Below are 20,138 nucleotides of genomic sequence, written 5' to 3' on the forward strand. Positions count from 1 at the left end.
GTTGTTTTGGTGTTCCTTAGTGGACTGACTTTTAGGCATGAGCATCTATATGACATACTTGTACAGGCAGGCTCTAGTCAGGCAGCAATATTTTGCCACAATTCAGCAACCCAGATGGGTTTAACTCTACGCTGTCAGTTGCTCCACTTCCATTGCTGTAACCACCCCCACAGGACATTTGCCACCATTCATGAGTCAGTATAAAGAAAAAGTGCTGGCCATTTTTCTCATTCAGCAATATCTAAAGCCAGCTGGATGGCTTCTACCTCTGCAAACTGACTCGATTCACCTTGTCCTTCAGTGGCTTCTGTGACTGTATAGGACTCCAAACAGCAGCTTTTCGCTTCCAGTGTTTTCCTACAATACAGCAGGATCCATTAGTGAACAGGGCATAACAGTTATTCTCTCATAGTTTGTTATATGATGGGGCCTCTTCAGCACGCATCACCTCTTCCGGCGATGTTACAAAATCTTTGACCTCTGGCCAGTTCATGATCACTTCCAAGATTCCTGGGTGATTTGGGTTCCCCATTTGAGCCCATTTTGTGATCAGCGTGACCCACTTATTCCATGTAGCATCGGTTGCATGATGTGTAGAGGCTACCTTCCCTTTGAACATTCAGCCCAGCACTGGCAGTTGAGGTGCCAGGAGGAGCTGTGCTTCAGTACCAACCACTTCTGAAGCAGCTCGAATCCCTTCATGTGCTGCTGTAGTGGCAGAGCCTCCCCCCACCCCGGGGGGATGGGGTTGTTGCCAGCCTGGCTGAGAGGTGAAGCCAGAGACAAAAGAAACTAAAGGAGCACCATTAGAAGGTAACAATGAGTGAGCAATCGCTGGACACACACGTGCAGAGCGCGTGGACAGTACATGCAGCCTATCACGTTATTGTATAGCACGAGTTACAACCAATCACATTGTTGTAAGGCGGGTGGACAGGGCAGCTTTGCTATAAAGCTAGCCCGGTCCGACAATAAAGTGAACTCTGTGAACATCACATTGGTGTGTCAGGTTCCGTGTCTCGCATGGAAAAAGCAACATTTTGGTGACCCCGACGTGATACTTCATATGGAAGCAAGATCGTTGGGACGTGAGGATGCGAGGAAAGCCACCTGGAGGGTGAAGTTAGCCCTGCACTCGAAGAATAGCGGAAAGTAGGCCTACGGGGAAGCAGGTGGCATGGGAAACGTGGCATCCACGGAAGAAAAAATAATAATGAAAAGTATTCTGCAGCTGGCTGCACGAACAGGAAAGTATTTTGAAAAAGACGCGTTAAAGCGTCTGCTCCGATTCGCCCAACGGAAGGGGTGTGTCCGATCGACGGACGAATTTTTTTCTCCCGGTACATGGGAGGACATAGGGACCAAACTATGGGAAGAGGTCACAAGGGGGAGCCGCGAGGCTTGCGACCTCACCAGACCGTGGCGGGAGGTCAGGCAGCTGATGCTTGAAGTCTCAGGGGAGCCGGAGGTGTGTGCCGTCCCCCCGGAGCCGCCCGCCGCGAGCTGCCCCCCCTCTGAGAACACCGAAAAATCAATACCACTGGTATGTCCCGTATCAGATCTGGAGTTCTGAGGCGGAGAGCAAATTATACCCTCTGCACCCTTTGAGCCATTGTCTGCCTCCGACGACGAATGGCAGCAACCAGCAAGTTTCAACAAGCCAGGACAAGTTAATCCAGCTGATGTGCCTTTGCCGGAGGACCCGATGGAGCACCGGGATGGAGCACCGCAGAATCGCCCTGACTTCCAGGAGGAGAGCCACGTGCAGAGCCTGAAGGACTTACTGAGACGACAGGAGAGCCAGATGCAAGAAGTTCTAAAAGCTATGAAGCGACTAGATGGCGGTAACAGTAAAACTTCTCGGTTAATAGCATATAAAAAGGCGTCAGATGCAATTAAGGACGGGTTGGAAGCAATTGGCAGGGAATGTAAAAAACGGGGAAAAAAGGAAAGGGAGGGGGTGGAATTAGACCTCACTCCTGAGGAGATCCGTATTAAAAGGGAGCGAATACAAAAATGGGCTAGACAATGTGTTGAAGATGGGATGTGGTCTGTAAGAGAAGCAGATGAATATTTGAGATCGCGATACGGAAAAGGGCTGGAGACTGGGTTAGCAGATCGGTTTGCAAATATGCGTCGACTTACTGATCCACAGGGAAACACAAGGGAATTGTATAGCAGTGATAGTAATGATAATTTGGGTGCTGCCCCTGTGCATCAGGGTAGAGATATTCCTTGAGATCATTCTTATAATGCAGGGCAACGTTGGCAAGGGGTAATCAGAGATGCAACCGTTGAAGGGATCATGTTACCTGGCAGTATTACAGCAATGCCAGTGCACATAGATAATAGAGGACAAAGGCAGTGGTCACCCTTTCATTGGAAAACGGTTAAGCAATTGCAAAGTGCAGTTATGCAATATGGTATGGATAATAAGCACATGATGCAGCTAATCAATTCATTTTTCAAGGGGCAAGTACTAACTCCAACAGATATTAGGGCATTGATGGAGTTATTGCTTCCTCCAACGGGGTATTTGCTGTTCTTGGACAAGTGGCAGGGGAAGGTGGAACTGGCAGTATTAGAAAATGTTAATTTACCAGCTGATGATCCATTGTGATTAGCTAGCTTGGACCAATTACTGGGTCGTGGGCAATATGCGGATGGTGCCACTCAGGCAGCGCTTCATCCAAGGATTTTGCAGCAAATGCAAGGGCTTGCTCTGGCGGCAGTGAAAGAATTACCCAATATAGGTAACCCTGTGCCACCCTATTCTACAACAAAGCAGGATCCTGGGGAACCATATATGAAGTTTGTGGACGGTTTAAAAGAAGCTATAGATGCTTCTCCTAACCTGACTCCAGAAGCAAAAGCTGCTGTGGGGAAAGATTTGGCCATGATGAATGCAAACACCCAATGCCAACAGATATTAGCCGGTTTGGGAAAAACTGCTTCTCTGGCAGAGATGGTGGAAGCTTGCACACGGGTACCGATTATGCAACAGGAGGCAGAAAAGGCAAAAATACATGCTCAAGCCCACGCTGCGGCCTTGGCTGCAGCACTTAAGCCTGCAATGAAAGGCCGAAGCCCTTCTTCTTGTGGCCTAGCATGTTTTACTTGTGGACAGGCAGGACATCTTAAAAGAAACTGCCCTCAATATGCTTAGCAGTATTACAAAAATGGCATAACTGCCCAGTTAATCTGGTAGCAGATTCTCTTTATGTTGTGGGAGTTGTACAAAGAATGCATAGAGCTCTTTTGCAGCAAGTTTCCAATTCCTTGTTGTTTGAAGCATTGTTAGATTTGTGGAACGTGTTAGATTATAGGACAGCGCCAATATTTATAATGCATATAAAAAGCCATACTAACATACCAGGTGGTCTAGTTGAGGGAAACAGCATTATAGACAAACTTGTGGCAGTAACTGATATATCTCCTTTTGAACAAGCCAGACAAGCTCACGAATTCTTTCATCAATCCTCAGCATCGCTCCGAAAACAGTTTACACTTACCAAGGAACAAGCTCAAGCCATTATTGCAGCTTGTCCTGATTGTGCCCGCATAGTGCCTCTACAACAAAAGGGAGTAAATCCTCAGGGCTTGCAGCCAGGTCAGTTATGGCAAACTGATAATACTGAATTTGCACCATTTGGCCAACAAAAATACATTCATGTGTCCATAGATACCTGTTCAGGACTGCTGTGGGCTACAGCTTTGACCTCAGCAAATACAAAAGCGGTAAACCGTCATTTATTACAAGCTTTTGCTGTCATGGGTGTCCCTACACAAATCAAAACAGATAGTGGTCCTGCATACCATTCTGACAGACTTGCAACCTTCCTTGTCCAGTGGAAGGTACAACACCTGTTCGGAGTCCCTTATAATTCTACTGGCCAAGCAATTATTGAGCGTGCACACCGCACATTGAAAAACCTTTTGTCTGTTTTGAAAAAACAAGGGGGAATTGGTGTGAGTCCAGAAGAGATATTGATGAAGGCATTGTATGTGCTGAACTGGCTTAATCCTAAAAGTGAGACTGAAATGGAACCGGTTGTTATGCACCACATCAAAAATGTCGAAGATTTTTCCGAAAATGTGCCTAAGGTTAGTGTGTTTAATCTGACAACACAACAATGGGAAGGTCCTATGTCACTAATAACCTGGGGAAGGGGGTATGCTTGTGTTTCTACAGGTAACCACAAAAATTCGTGGATCCCAGCAAAGTGGGTGAGACCTTGGCTAGCTAACAGAGAAGAAACCGATTGCAATGATGACAACCTTAACCTCAGAGATGTTATCACTTTTAGCAACGGATGTAGCCAATGTTGAGAATACCACTTTGTAAAACAGAGCAGCAATTTTTCACTATTGGCTATGGTCACAGTTATGAAGAGTTTGATTGTATGTGTTGTTTGAACTTAAAAGATAAAAAGAGAAAAGATTTGCAGAACAAGAAAATAACAGAAGATGTTGGGGATTTTGGGTTGGATGCCTTGTTTGGTTAAAAGGAATATTGAAAACAGGTCTGTTCTTGTTAATTGTGATTGTATTAGCCTTAATGTTCTTACCCTGTATTTCGCACTGTCTTTAAAGCACGATACGGCGTATTGTTAATATTATATTAAATAAAAGAGGGGGAGATGTAGTGGCAGAGCCCCCCCCCCACCCTGGGGGGATGGGGTTGTTGCCAGCCTGGCTGAGAGGTGAAGCCAGAGACAAAAGAAACTAAAGGAGCACCATTAGTAGGTAACAATGAGTGAGCAATCGCTGGACACACCTGTTCAGAGCGCATGGACAGTACATGCAGCCTATCACGTTATTGTATAGCACGAGTTACAACCAATCACATTGTTGTAAGGCGCGTGGACAGGGCAGCTTTGCTATAAAGCTAGCCCGGTCCGACAATAAAGCGAACTCTGTGAACATCACATTGGTGTGTCAGGTTCCGTGTCTCACATGGAAAAAGCAACATGCTACCAATATCTCTTTTTCAGTTGGAGTATAGCAGACCTTGGAGACTCTGTATCCTCAACTCCAAAACCCTAAGGATCGACCTTGGGTCTCTCCTGGTGCTTTCTGACAGAGGTTCCAAGTAGGGCCATTCTCCCTGGCTGTGGTATAGAGAACATTTTTTACATCTTGTCCTACCTGGACTAGCGCCAGGACTACTGCATGGACTGTCTCCCATTTAATTTGTTCAAAGGCTTGCTGTTGCTCCAGGCCCCACTCAAAATCATTCTTCTTCTGGGTCACTTGATAGAGAAGGCTCACAATCAGACTGTAATTTGGAATGTACATTCTCCAAAAACCCGTAACGCCCAAGAAAGTTTGTGTCTCCGTTTTATTAGTTGGTAGAGACATAGCTGCTATTTTGTTGATCACATCTATTGGGATCTGACAACATCCATCTTTACATTTTATTCCTAAAAACTGGTATAGTTCCCTTGGCATAACCAGCTTTCAGAAGAATTTGGATTTTTTCCTCCCCTTTCTCAAAACTTCTGCTGTGTTGCTCCACACAATGATGTCATCATTGTATTGCAGGTGTTCTGGAGCTTTGCCCTCTTCCAGCGCAGTCTGGATCAGTCCATGGCAAATGGTAGGGCTGTGTTTCCATCCCTGGGGCAGTCAATTCCAAGTGTACTGGACGCCCCTCCAAGTTAAAGCAAACTATGGCGCTGTTGCCAAAGGAATTGAGAAAAATGCATTAGTGAGGTCAGTTGTGGCATACCACTTGGCTGTCTTTGATTCCAATTCTTATTGCAGTTCTAGCATGTCCAGCACAGAAGCACTTAATGGCGGCATGACTTAATTCAGGCCATGATAGTCTACTCTTAGTCTCCACTCTCCATTTGTCAAGGTTTAATTGCAAGGCGACAATAAACTGTGGCAGATGCTCTCTGTTAATCCCCCCCCACCCTCTACCCTCTCCACATAGGAAAAAGTCCTCGCTAAGGGAAAGTGATAGGAAGAAAAGGGGAGAGAGACTTCAAGTTGGAAAGGTTTTAAAATGCTTTACTAATGCTACTAATAAATAGAGAAAATGATACAAAATATACAAAACCAATCTTGAATCCCCTGGGGTAGAGCAGCATTTAACCCCTCCTGTGGTGGGCGAAGCTGGTTTGGCTCCAGCAGCTGCAGGGCAGGCACCTGGAAGTCCTGGGCAGGACTTCACAGCAATCTGGAAATTGGATTCAGGGATGCAGGGCCTGGAGTAGGCCTGGGATTTGCAGGGACGACAGGCAGGGTCCTCTTCAGATGCCAGCCATGGCTGAAGAGTGTGAGACCCTCGTGATCTCCCTCTTTTATAGGGTGTATGATGCATATGGGATGGAATACTCAGTTGGTCAGTTTTAGTCACCTGTTCTATCTGCCCCTCCTTGCAAATATGTCCTGTTATCAGTTAACTTTGGTTACCATAGTAATAAATCTAAACATGGGGTTTTTCTGCATTCTATCGGTCATCTTATCAGTCCCTGAGTGAACAGCTCCTCAAAAAATATGCAGGAAAGTGCAGTTACTTAGAAGAACTGAGCTGAAAAGAAAGTTCACTAAAAGAGAACTGGTCTTGTTTTTAACAAAATCAGGACACCATTGGACTTCCACACTGACACAATGGGGCTGTTAGTGGGGGAGTGAGTCTTACTGATCACTCCTTGATTCTCTCCAGTTGACGAATCAACTTATGGATGGGAGTCAGAGAGTCTTGGTGCAACATTGTCGCCAGTGCACCGTCATGGTAGCAATTGGCACCTGCTGTTCTTTGACCCTCAGCAATCCTACAACAGAAGGGTCCTCCAAGAGACCGAGCAAAGTAGACAGCTGTTTAATGTCCTCTGTCTCCATAGCTGCTATACCAAAAGCCCACTGGGACCCTTTTGGGTCCTTAAAATACCCTCTTCTGAGAGTATGAGTCTATGCCAAGGATGCATGGAGCATCTGGGCCAGTCACAATGGGGTGCTTTTGCCAGTCTTTCCCAGTTAAGCTCACTTCAGCTTCTTATACAGTCAACTGTGGGATTCCCCTGTCACTTCAGAAATACTGATGGGTTCTGCCCCAACATAATTTGATGGAATTAGTTTACATTGTGTACTGGTGTCCACTAGAGCCTTATACTCTTGTGGGTCTGATGTGCCAGGCTATTGAATCCACAAAGTCTAATAAACCCGGTTGTCCCTTTCCTCCACCTGGCTGGAGGCAGAGCCCCTCTAGTCTTGGTCATAGTATTCATTACTTGCTTCTTGTGAAAATGAATCAGAAGTTCCTTCCATAGGATCAGAAGTGAGATCAGCCCTTCTACTCTCTCTGGGGAACTGCCCTCTGGAAACTGGAATGGCATCTTTCCTGGAAGAGTCCCCATTTGTGATTGTTTTTCCTTGCAACTCATGTACCCATGCCTTTAGGGTTGAAGTAGGTTTTGCATCACACATCCTCATGTCCTCTCCATGGTCATGCAGGTAAAACCACAGGGTGCCTCATAGTGTGTACCCTTTATATTCTCTCTCTTGAGCTGAGGAACACTCATCCCTAATAGCTGAGATACTGGTCCATACAGGTGGAGAGCGGAACTTATACTTGAATCACTAGAACTCTCAGGACAGTTTCTCCACAGCTGAGACACAGGCCTTTAGGGCGAAAGAAAGACTTCCTTTGTATTGCTGGAGTTGACTAGCCAATTCATATACCTTTTGTCCCTCTCCTTTTCAGGACATTACTGCCAATGAGGTGGTATACGATGATGTGCACTCTGTAGGAACTTGGGTTGTGTGTATTTGACTTCATCTATATCTGTGGGTAAATGCTTGTTATTTGGATCATTATAAATCACCTCCAACATGGCTAATTCCTCAAGTACTGATACCTCTCTCCATGGTGGTCCGCTTGCCTGGGTGACAGGTAACATCTTCCTTGAAGGGACAGTTTTCCTTCACGCCTGAGAGAACTCACCTCCAGAGGCTGAGAGCTTGTGTCTTTTTCCCAATCTCTTTGTCAATACCCCCTTCCTTAGACAGGGTTCCCAGCTGCTTGGCTTCCCTACCCTCTAACTCCAAGCTACTGGCCCCATTATCTCAACACTGGAGCAGCCAGGCAACAGTGTGCTCACTGGGATGACAGCTGAAATCTTTTCACATATCTCACAGCTCACTCAGGGATAGGGATGGGATGATTATCTCTGGTTCTGCCTCTTCCTCCTGTTCTCATGATTACTCTGGTTCATCATCATCCCTCACTAAATGAACTGAATTTTTGTGTATTTCCTTTTACGTATAGGGGTGACTGATACTGGCATGTATTGGTTCTCTGGTTCAGCTGCAGTGCCTATTGACTGGGTTTGAGTAGTCACAGTTCCTGTCACTGGGGTTTGAGTAGCTGCAGTGTTTGGCAAGGGGGTGGGAATAGCTGCAGTGCCTATCTGTCTGTTTTCCCTCTCTTCCCCCTGGGGATGCTGCATAGTATTGAGCAGAGTTTGGTAGATACCGGCCAGGGCCCAGCACAAGGTGATAAGTTATGCCTCTTTGGAATAGACACAGAATTTTCCTTCTAAATAATCTATAATTTCATCAGGGTCCTGTAGTTGTTCAGGAGTGAAACTCCAAACCATTGGAGGTGAGAAATTTTCTAAATACCTCCCCATGTTCTCCCACATGCCATGCCACCCATGACCATCCAGCCTTGGGGCAAATCTCTGGGTGATATTCTTAAAAAATCTTTTTGTAACCCTAAATATGACCTGAAACACATTCAGGAGACATAGCAATAAGAGTATGCTAGCTTGAATGTCCCCAAGGGGGTCAAAATTCTCATAAACTGTTGTACCTAGCCTTAAGGAGAAAGGGAAGGTGAAAAAGTGTGGGAAAGTTTCTCCCAACCCCCCCCCCCCCCCCTTCCTCATAGACTGGGTGCAATTGCTAATCAGTTCCAAGAGATGGTGCCCGAGGTATGAAAATGACAGCAATGCCGCATGCAAATAACAGCCTAGCGGCATGGCAAGAGATGTTATCATATCATAGGTTGATATTACATAGGACAGCAATATGATAATCCTGATCCTTCTCCCAGAAGGGAGCACTGCAGGGAATATATAGAACATGTAAGAATTTACATAACAGAGCCATGTGGGCAAGCAAAACAACATTGTGACCAGCAACTACTTAGCTAATATAATAAATGTGTATAACATGCTTTGGTAAGTTCTGTCATTATCCCAAAACTTCGTGCTGGGGCAAGTCCAAAAAGGACTGTTGTGGATTAGCCCTAGCTGGCAAACTAGGACCATGCAGCCACTTGCTCACCTCTCCACCTGCCCTGGTGGGATAGGAAGGAGAATTGGGAATCACAGAACCACAGAATGGTTGGTGTTGGAAAGGACCTCTGGAGATCATCTAGTCCAACCCACCAGCTAAAGCAGGTTCACCTAGATGCGATTGCACAGGAATGTGTCCAAGTGGGTTTTGAATGTCTCCAGAGAAGGAGACTCCACAACCTCTCTGGGCAGCCTGTTCCAGGTCTTTGGCACCCTCAGACAGACAACAACAACAAAAATGCCCCAGACAGCAGCAATCCCCAAGCAATGAGTTCCTCCCCCTGGCTAGCCCCCCAGATTTATACTCAGCATGACCTCATATGGTACTGAATATCTCTTTGGCTAGTTTGGGTCGGCTGTCCTGGCTCCCATCCTCTTGTGAAAACTAACCCTATCCCAGCTGACCCAGCACAACTATAAAGATTAATTGGTACAACAGTTGAGATTTTCCTAACGTGCTGAGGCCCTGTATCCAGGAAAGCAGCTAAACATCTACCTGACAATGGGAAGTAGTGAGTGAATTCCTTATTTTGCTTGGCTTGCACACATAGTTTGGCCTCACTTATTAAATTTTATATATTTTGACCTATGAATTTTTTTCTCTTTTGCCCTTCTGATTCACTCCCCTGTTCCACTGCAGGGGAGGTGAGCCAGCAAGCAACTGGGTGGAGGCTTATCTGCCATCCAGGGTGTAGGAGTCAGTCCAAAGAACAGTATCTGCCTGAAAATCGCCATCAGGAACAGATGGACAATAACTTGGAGAGAGGCCTGAGGAGAAGAATTGTGTTGCACAGGTGTCTCCGACTTGGGGACAATAGCTGCTGTCCAGAAGATGGATTTTCACCTGCTGCTTCAGCCAAACTTGCCCCCACCTCCTCCCTGTTACTAAGGCAAATGAAAAAGAGCATGCGCAGAGGCTTGCCGAGGGTTTTGAGGTCACCCAGCGAACAAGTAAGACATCCCTGAACGTGAGGCCACACAGGCGTGGATGGGTTCTGGCAGGCGAAGTGGATATTCTTCGAGCCTGCACAGTTAAGCCTGGATTGTGAAACAAAGGCGGAGATTGGCCTTGACACATGGGAGTGAGGGGGGATGAAGAAGCATAAAGATGGTTCCTGACTGGACATCGTTGAGATCTCCCCACCAAAGGATCATGGATCACGACAGAGGACTGGCAGGACGCTGTTCGGGACCTGGGACCATAGGGATGCCTTTGGACCTGTGGTGGTAACCAACCCTCTTTCCTCCTTTTCTTTTTCTTTCCATTTTCTCTACTTTATCGCATGCCACTTTATGGGCAAAACAATAAAGTAACACTGTTTGATTGAATTATAACCCCTTGGCATTTTGTTTGCCTTAATTTTGTGCTTCAAGATCAAGGTAGACAAACCATCAGAAGTCCATCACCGAATGGACTGTGACACAGGCCCAATCCACCACGAGTCTGTATTGCATCTTGACAGTGAAGTAAAATTAAATTAGCTTTAAAAATGTCATTTGTAAATTATGACTATATGAAGGAGGGTTGTGCAATAAAAATGGAAATAAATGGAATCCCCATCTTTTTGTATTTAAGTGCAAAGACCTGTACCTGGGGAGGAACAACCCCAGGCACCAATATATGTTGGGAGCTGACCATCTGGAAAGCAGTTTAGCAGAAAAAGCCCTGGGGATCCTGGTGAACACCAGGTTGAACATGAGCCAGCAATGTGCCCTTTCAGCAAAGAAGGCTAATGGTATCCTAGACAGCATTAGGAGGAGTGTTGCCAGCAGGTCGAGAGAGGTGAACCTTCCTCTCTACTCAGCACTGCTAAGTCCACACCTGGAGTCCTGTGTCTAGTTCTGGGCTACTCAGTACAAGCAAGAAGTGGACATACTGGAGGGAGTCCAACGAAGGGCCACAAAGATGATGAAAGGACTGGAACATCTCTCATATGAGTGTCCTGGTTTTGTTAAAAACAAGACCAGTTTCTCTTTTAGTGAATTTTCCTTTCAGCTAAGTTCTTCTAAGTAACTGCACTTTTCAGAAGTAGGATACATGTTTTTGCAGACATAACAATGGAATGCAAGGTCATTGATAAGGATGCACATCCCCTAAGTGAGAGGGGCAAGGAGGAGCAAACCGAACAGGTGGCTAAAACTGACCAACTAAGTATTCCATCCCATCCATGTCATAACACCATATAAAAGTGGGAGATCACAAGGGTCTCATTCTCTTCGACTATGGCCAGCATCTGGGAAGGACCCTGCAAGTCATCCCTGCAATCTGAGGCCTAGTGACAGACTCTGCATCCTTGAATCCCGTTCCAGTTTGCTGCAGAGTCCAACCCAGGACTTCCGGGTGCCTGCCCTGCAGCTGCTGGAGCAGTGCTGAGCTACCAGGAAAATTCAAGATTGGTTTTGTATATTTTGTATTATTTTCTCTGCTTTATTAGTAAAACATTTTTAACTTTTGTTTTTCCAACTTGCAAGTCTGTCTCTCTTTTCCTCCTATTGCCTCTTCTTCGTGGGAAGGGGGGGGCTGGGGGGGGGAAGAGGGGTTAACAAAGCATCTGCCATGGTTTATTGTCACCTGAAATCAAACAGTGACAATGAGGAAAGGCTGAGAGAGCTGGGACTGTTTAGCTTGGAGAAGAGAAGGGTCAGGGGAGATCTCATCAATGTATATGTACCTGAAGGGAGGGTGCAAAGAAGATGGAACCAGGCTCTTGTCAGTGGTGCCCAGTGACAGCACCAGAGGCAAATGGCACAAATTGAAACACAGGAGGTTCTTGTCTGATCATAAGGAAAGACTTTTACTGTGAGGGTGACTGAGCACTGGAACAGGTTGCCCAGGGAGGTTGTTGTGGAGTCTCCCTTCTTGGAGATGATCAAAAACCACCTGGACATGGTCCTAGGCAACTGGCTCTAGGTGGCCCTGCTTGAGCAGGGGTGTTGGACCAGATGACCTCCAGAGGTCCCTTCCAATCTCAACCAGTCTATAATTCTCTGTAATGAGTAAAGCATTAAATTTACCACTTGCTAGCCAAAATAATAAATGTTTTTTGTTGCCTCAAAATTATATGGTGCATATATATAATGCTTATCTTATGCTGGTGATATATGAATCTGAATAATACATACTTTTGGTTTAAGGAAATTTGCTCACAAACTCTTATAGTTTAAAATGGACTGCAAAAATATTAATAGTTTAACTAATAGTCTGATCCTGGTCCTGCAAAGCAGAAAGTTTTGAAACTGGTTTATGAATTGCTCCTACCTGTGTAACAATTCCTTAGTGATACTGTGACTTTGAAATCCATTCTTCAATGATCTTTTCCCTAACACAGAAATGAAGGGATAGTTACTTCTTTAATATATCGAAGTCTTGAAGAATATGAATAGTGCTTATGCACAACAAAAACAACAAAAATGGTCATAACTATACATTTTATTTAAAAAAAAAAAACCAAACAAAAAAACAAACAAAAAAAACCCCAAAAAACCAAAAACTTGAGATGTTAATGAGCTGCTTAAATATCACAAGCACTTTTTGTTTCCTTTTATTCCTCTCACAGACTATCACTGATCTTTATATAGCATTGTGTTTATGTAGATAGGTTTGGGTCGACTGACTGTTATCAACTCATGCAATTTCTCATATTGTCAAACTCTTAATTGAAAGCACTACAAAGGTTGAAATGATTTTTCAGATCATGTGGAATTACAAAATTTCCTTCTGGAATTTGGACCCATTTCCTGCCCTTCCCCCACCCCCACCCCAAAGCCTTTTCAAGCACAGTTAGAATATTTTCAGCTCAAGAATGCCAATACTCATTTTCTAATATTCTTCATATCTTTCACAATAAAGAGCATCATTACTTTTAATTTCCTGTTTAAGGAAAAAAAAATATTGTAAAAGGACTAGCAAACATATTTCCTCAGCTGAAAGCTTTGAGTTATAGGTCCGCTGTTTCCAAAATTTGAGAATATTTGACACCATTAACAGCTGTGAACTTAATAAAGAATGTGCTGTGCCATTTAATTACTTATATTAAGAACCAAATATATCATAATTAATACATAGAGCACTAGAAATACCAAGGTTTTAGCTGACAGAGTCATACTGCAGTGGACTTTAAATTTTTTTTTTCCTTAAGCTGAAAAAAATAAGGAGTTTAGAAACTTCAAGTCATGACTGATGCAGTGCCAAAAGTAACATCTGGTGTTGCAAGTTCTTTTAATAGCATGACTGAGCATTTGTCTCTGACATCGTCCATCCCGTCCCACCCCCATCGTAAAGAAGTATCTTTAACCTTTTTTGAGTTTTGAGTTTCAATTTATTGCATGTTCCAGAGTAGTAGTAGGACAACATCGCTCAGCTGTAACTGAGGGAAAGTGTAGAGTCTTGCATCTGGGCAGGAACAACCGCAGGTTCCAGTATAAGTTGGGGAATGACCTATTAGAGAGCAGTGTAGGGGAAAGGGACCTGGGGGTCCTGGTGGACAACAGGATGACCATGAGCCAGCACTGTGCCCTTGTGGCCAGGAAGGACAATGGCATCCTGGGGTGTATTAGAAGGGGGGTGGTCAGTAGGTCCAGAGAGGTTCTCCTTCCCCTCTACTCCGCCCTGGTGAGACCCCATCTGGAATATTGTGTCCAGTTCTGGGCCCCTCAGTTCAAGTAGGACAGGGAACTGCTGGAGAGAGTCCAGCGTAGGGCAAAGAAGATGATTAAGGGAGCGGAGCATCTCCCTTATGAGGAAAGGCTGAGGGAGCTGGGTCTCTTTAGTTTGGAGAAGAGGAGACTGAGGAGTGACCTCATTAATGTTTATAAATATGTAAAGGGTGAGTGTCACGAGGATGGAGCCAGGCTCTTCTTAGTGACAACGAATGATAAGACAAGGGGCAATGAAAGCAAACTGGAATATAGGAGGTTGCACTTAAATATGAGAAGAAATGTCTTCTTAGTAAGGGTGACAGAACACTGGAAAAGGCTGCCCAGGGAGGTTGTGGAATCTCCTTCTCTGGAGACATTCAAAACCCGCCTGGATGCCTTCCTGTGTAACCTGATCTAGGTGTTCCTGCTCCGGCAGGGGGATTGGACTAGATAATCTTTCGAGGTCCCTTCCAATCCCTAACGTTCTGTGATTCTATGTGATTTTATTTTACAGAGATATCTTCAACTTATGTCTTGCCAAAAAAAGAGTGTATTGAACTGCTTTTGTTTAATTAAGAGGAAATACAGAAATCTATGTTGACAAATGATTGTTTGGATGCTGTCCTTGTTTTTTTTCTTTGTTGCTACTGCTTTTGTATATGTGCCTCCTTAAATAGTATAGCTAAGTTCTTAACTTTCTAGGCTTCTGAATGATTGTCCTAGCAGTGGAACTAATTAGCCTCAGAATTACTTTGAAGGTACAGGTTTACTTTGTTCAGTACTTCTTGTGTTCTACATGCTGTAAAGCAATAATTTCAGGCAAATAAGAGAATTGTTCAGTCTAATTTTTTGGTGGTAAGATGGTCAGACAAAGTAAGTTCAGTTATAAACAGCTGATTTTTATTCATATTTTGCTGACCTATAGGCTACACTCCTGTAAAAGTTGCCTTGGGATTCTTTTAAAAGTAATTTTAGAGCAGGGGTGTCCAACTAATTTTCATCAAAGTTGTAACATGATAGCTATGTTACAGTTCTGAAGACATTTTATATCCCTCTTTATGGAAAAAACAAACAAACAAACAAACAAACACAAACCAAAACAGAAATTAAATGCTGTAATGAGATACAGGGTTAGAGTGTAGATTGTTTTTTAGTACAGCTATATTTCAAACAGTTTTCTGCAGTCACAGGGGACTGAGCATAAACAATGGACTGTAAATATTCTTCTGACAAATTCTGTGTTAACTTTTATCTTGCTAGAATAAAGGTTTACTAAAATAGTTGTCATGGGCATGATCACTGTTAGAGTACAGGGTTGATATTCCATAAACATTAAGGCTCTTGGGGAGAATGACTTTTTTTTTTTTTTTTTCTGTGTTCCTACCACTCCAGTGATTAGACAGTAAGGGAGTCATGACCCTGAAATAAACTTTATATAGAAAGGGCAGTGTGAAAAACAGCCATGTGGCCACTTCCTGTAAATACTGACCAGCCTCAGTTATACTTTTCCAGGATGCTGCTTTATTGTCCTAATCAGTAGGTGAGGGATATTCTGCTTTTAAAGCTTCCTGGAGCCATACCCATAGCAAGTGGGATACATTACCCTGTGTTTCTCTCAGTTGCTGGGTAATCATAGGGTTTTGAGAGATGACATCCAAGCACTTTACGTTTTTAGTATTTAAATGTACATTATCTCCTCCAAAGTGTAATCTTCACAATATCCAGTGAGCCAGCCTTTATCCTGGCTTTTACAGATATGTTTTTGTTAAACTTTGCAACTTAGTCTGTATAAAATTGTGCACTCGGTGTGCTGGAATGTCCCCGGGCGGTGGGGGGGGGGCCTTTGCTTCATGATTCGCTAATGGCCAGAGGGAAATGATGTTGCCACACATCCTCCGACCCCTCTGTCCATTTGTCCTCACCAGAGAAACAAGGATCCTCGTCCCACCATTCATCCTTCTGTCAAATAACTCATACCTCAGCAGTGCCCTTCCCGGGTTGCACTTTGGATGCCTGCATTGACATCTGCTGCTCAGGAGCTGCTGTGCAGAGCTGTGCCTGCAGTTCGTAGTTTTTTGCACCAGCTCTAGATAATCCCATGTTCATTTGAAGCATATTGGAAACAACCAAAGATGATGCAAATTTTCCTTAACTTTTCCATTCCCTAGACTGTGTTTTCTAAGACAACATAATACTTCATCTGGTTTAGGGCATTCTTTCTCAGTTTCCCAGTGCACTGGGGAAACTGCCTGGGTGAAATGCCTTGCAAATAGCCTCCACAGCTGTGTATGTGGCCAGCTAGGCACAAGCTTTTTCTCTTGCTCATTCTTTCTACAGAAAGGTATTTCTCACTGGGTTCTGCTGACCACACCAAATGTTTTGCACCAGGAGGTGCTGGTCTGTTATGACTCCAGTAAGAAAGGCACCCGGACTCTGTAAAGCATCATTTTAAAATTCTTTTCATTAGAACTAACACTGCAAGAAGAGAATAGTATGAATAATCTTACATCCTTTTAGATGGCAGGAACCCCAGATGACATAGCACTGAACAGGCCTCTAATCTAAACAGCAGGCTGTGCAGACCCTATCCATAGAATAGATTCCCAGGTTTCCTCCCTTTTGGTCATTCAAGCTATTATAGGATTTTCTTACAAGAAAACAGTTCTTGCTGCACTCCTAGATAAAGGCAAAGCCATGCAGGTGGCATAATTGCTGGTACCAAGTGGGAGATGCCTGCAGGCTCCTCTGTTAGAATGAGCTGGCTGAGGTTATCCTGCAGCCAAGGGCTATGCATAGCACAACACTGGCCTGAAGGCCAAACACTATATGTAGCACAGGCCTGGGCCTACTCAGGTTAACTGTTATGTGGATCGCTAACTCCTCAATGTACAGTGGTCTTCTGGTCAGGATAACTACAACAAGGAACCATTAAGTTTTTATATCTGCTAGGTTTTGTCATATCTATTTAATATTGTCATCAACAGTTTTAGTGATAACTTGTTTTATTGTCCTCAGTTTTGTTGTCCAAATTCTGTCAAGCTTCTATGTCAAGGGTGTCAAACTCATTTTCACCAGGGGCCACATTAGCCTCACAGTTGCCTTCAAAGGAACGAATGTAATTTTAGGACTGTATAAATGTAGGAGTAGTTACAGTAGTAACTGTATTGACATTAAGATGTGCACAACTTATTTATAGTAAACTTACATCACACTTTCCTGAAGAAATTTTATTACTTATGACACAAATAGGTATAATAATTAATACTGTCATATGTCATATCAGTAAAGCTTTCTGACAACTGCAATGATATGTTTATTGAAACTGAAATTTTAACATTGTTTTAGTGATTTGTTCTCTCTTTCTCCTTTTTAAAAGAAATCTGAAAGAATGTTATTTTGGTTTTTTAGCTGATATCTGAAATGTTTCAAGCAGACCTTGAAAAAGCATTATGATAAGCAAACCAGAATATGAAAAACTCAAAAAAAGTATTTACAGGCTAATGTAAAAGTTATAAAAGATTGAGGCTCAAATAAAAAAAATCATAAAAATGGGTTGGAAGGGACCTTTAGAGATCATCTAGGTCTGATCCCCTACTATGGGCCAGGGACATCTTCCACTAGATCAGGTTACTCAAAACAATCCTGTCCCACCTGACCTTTGAACACCTCCAATGACGAGGCATCCACAACTTCTCTGGGCAACCTGTTCCAGTGTCTCACCACCCTCATAATAAAAAATTTCTTCCTTATGTCCAATCTAAACCTACCAGCTTTCAGTTTAAAACCGTTGCCCCTTGTTCTGTCACCACAGGCCCTGGTAAAAAGTCTTTCTCTATCTTTCTTTAAGTATTGAAAGGCCACAATAAGGTCTTCCTGGAGCCTTTTCTTCCCCAGGCTGAACAACCCCAACTCTCTCAGCCTTTTCTCATAGGAGAAGATGTTCCAGCCCTCTGATCATTTTTGTGGCCCTCCTCTGGACCCACTCCAACAGGTCCATGTTGCTCCTGTACTGAGGGCTCCAGAGCTGGATGCAGTACTCCAGGTGGGGTGTCCTGAGAGCAGAATAGTGGGGAAGAATCACTTCTCTCAATCTGCTGGCCGAGTGTCTTTTTATGCAGCCCAAGATACAATTTGCCTTCTGTGTTGTAAGCACAAATTGCCAGCTCATGTCCAGCTTTTCATCCACCAGTATTCTCAAGTCCTTCTCTGCAGGGCTGCTCTTAATCCCTCCATCCCCCAGCCTGTATTGATACAAGGTGCGGCAATGAGGAACGACACACACAGGAATGCAGACAAAGACGCACACACAGGCAGAGGTCATGATCAGTAGGGTGCGCAGAGCCAGGCAGAGCAGAGCTGAGCCAGGTTAAGGCCCTCTTTATTAAACTTTCACAATTTATAGGTTTACAGATATGGGCCTAGACTAAGAGGTTAGATAGGATGTTTTTTCAATAATTGTTATTCCAAACACACCACACTCATGTTGTGACTGTTTTCAGTCACATTCCCACTCATTCACAGCCCAGGTCCAACATTCATATGTCATACATACTTTTGGGGGGGGTTTCCGGCCCAAGATACCATTCTCACGAGCATTCTCACAAGCCTGGCTATCACTCCTTACAATGATGAAAACATACTTCTGTACAACCTGCCCAAGGCCCTTTATATTTTGACTAATTGCTGTGATTTAATCATGTTAGTACTCTTTCTTCTTTGCCATCCAGATGGTCATGTTAGTATTAATCTTCCTTTATCATCCAGGTGGCTGGAGCTGTACGTCCTGCCGTTCCCACATCTCCCCCTTTTTTGTTTTGGAACATTGGGTTGACCATGAGCGCAGCAAGGACCCTGGCTTTATTCTTCTTTACATTCTTTATCATTCTCCAGATGATTTGGAGGACTACAAGAAAAGATATTACACAAGCACATCCAATTCCCACAAAAACTCATGTATGCAGATTGAGGCCTGAAAAACATGTTTTTGGGTTTAACCACTTTACGCTATTAGAAAATGCCATCCATTATGTTTTTCCATGTTAATTCTTGGAAATCATGCAATTGTTTTTGCAGGGCACTGGCTAAATTCTGAACCAGGCCTTGCACATTAGCTGAAAATGTTCTCTGGAGATGCTGTTTCACTTGATTCTACTCATAAACACTATCATTCCATTTTAATGGTGTTACACATAAATTCTTTTGAGTATATTCACAATCACAATGAAGTTTTATTTTGGTAGCCAAAGTGTTCTGTCCATCTCCTATCCACAACAGGGTTGCTTCACATATATTTATTGCAGAGGTGTGAATAGTTGTTGAGTTTTATTCTTCCCCTGAGATGAGTGCTCTTCAGTCTCAGCAGAAGTTGACTTTACAGAAAGAAGTTTGACTCCTTCTTTATATGACTGAGCCTGTTCAGTGCCATTCTCTTGTCTCTCTGGAGTTTTCTTCTGGCACATTTTGTACGGAGCCACCAGTGAGAGGATAGTGAGGGTAATGACTATCAAGGTGATGACAATTGGCATAAACAGGGTTAGTCAAATTTACCACATAAATATAATCCTTCACTGATACCTGTACATCGGCAGCAGCTGCCAACACATAAGGGTGTGAAGTAGAAATCATAACTGTGTCATTATGCCGGTGAGTGAGATTTAATGTGTATTGATTTGTTTTTTGTTATAATTTCCATGGGCCACATGCCTCATAAAAAAAGGCAAGGCCAGGTTTTCAAATGAAATGGACTAAGGCTATCGTTTACTTACCAGTCCTGACAACCCACCTTCTGACCACTTTAATGTCTCATTGCTTACTTGTGAAAAATTAACAGGCTTAGACTAATTTGAAATCAAATGTCCTCTGGGTCCCCAGTCCCAGTAATGTAAATCTGTACCATTCTGACATGCTGGTGTCTCTAATTCACAGGGGGCCCAGTACAAACTCGAAACATCTCCTGTGGTTACTTAAGATACCCTGCATGTTGGAGGGGTTTTCAAAGCAGAATTGTGACTTATATCTCAGTGTTCAAGACCCGGAATGGAAATAAAAGTTAAATTGCCTTGAAATACCCCTCCATCTTCTTGTTGTTGATAAAACAAATGAAACTTCTCTGACATCATTAAACAATTGTTAATTAGTTTGTTAGAAACACATATAGGAGGGGTCTCAACAAAATAGTTGTGTTTGATTAAA

General features: G+C 43.6%; 1 pseudogene; it reads left to right on the plus strand.

Annotated features, from left to right (window-relative positions):
• Window positions 1-1,705: 1,705 nt before the first annotated feature.
• LOC135577214 (ubiquilin-1-like) overlaps window positions 1,706-20,138 on the plus strand; it is a 64,531-nt pseudogene continuing 46,098 nt past the window's right edge.

This window comes from Columba livia, chromosome W, assembly GCF_036013475.1.
Source record: "Columba livia isolate bColLiv1 breed racing homer chromosome W, bColLiv1.pat.W.v2, whole genome shotgun sequence".
Classification (NCBI taxonomy): Eukaryota; Metazoa; Chordata; class Aves; order Columbiformes; family Columbidae; genus Columba; species Columba livia.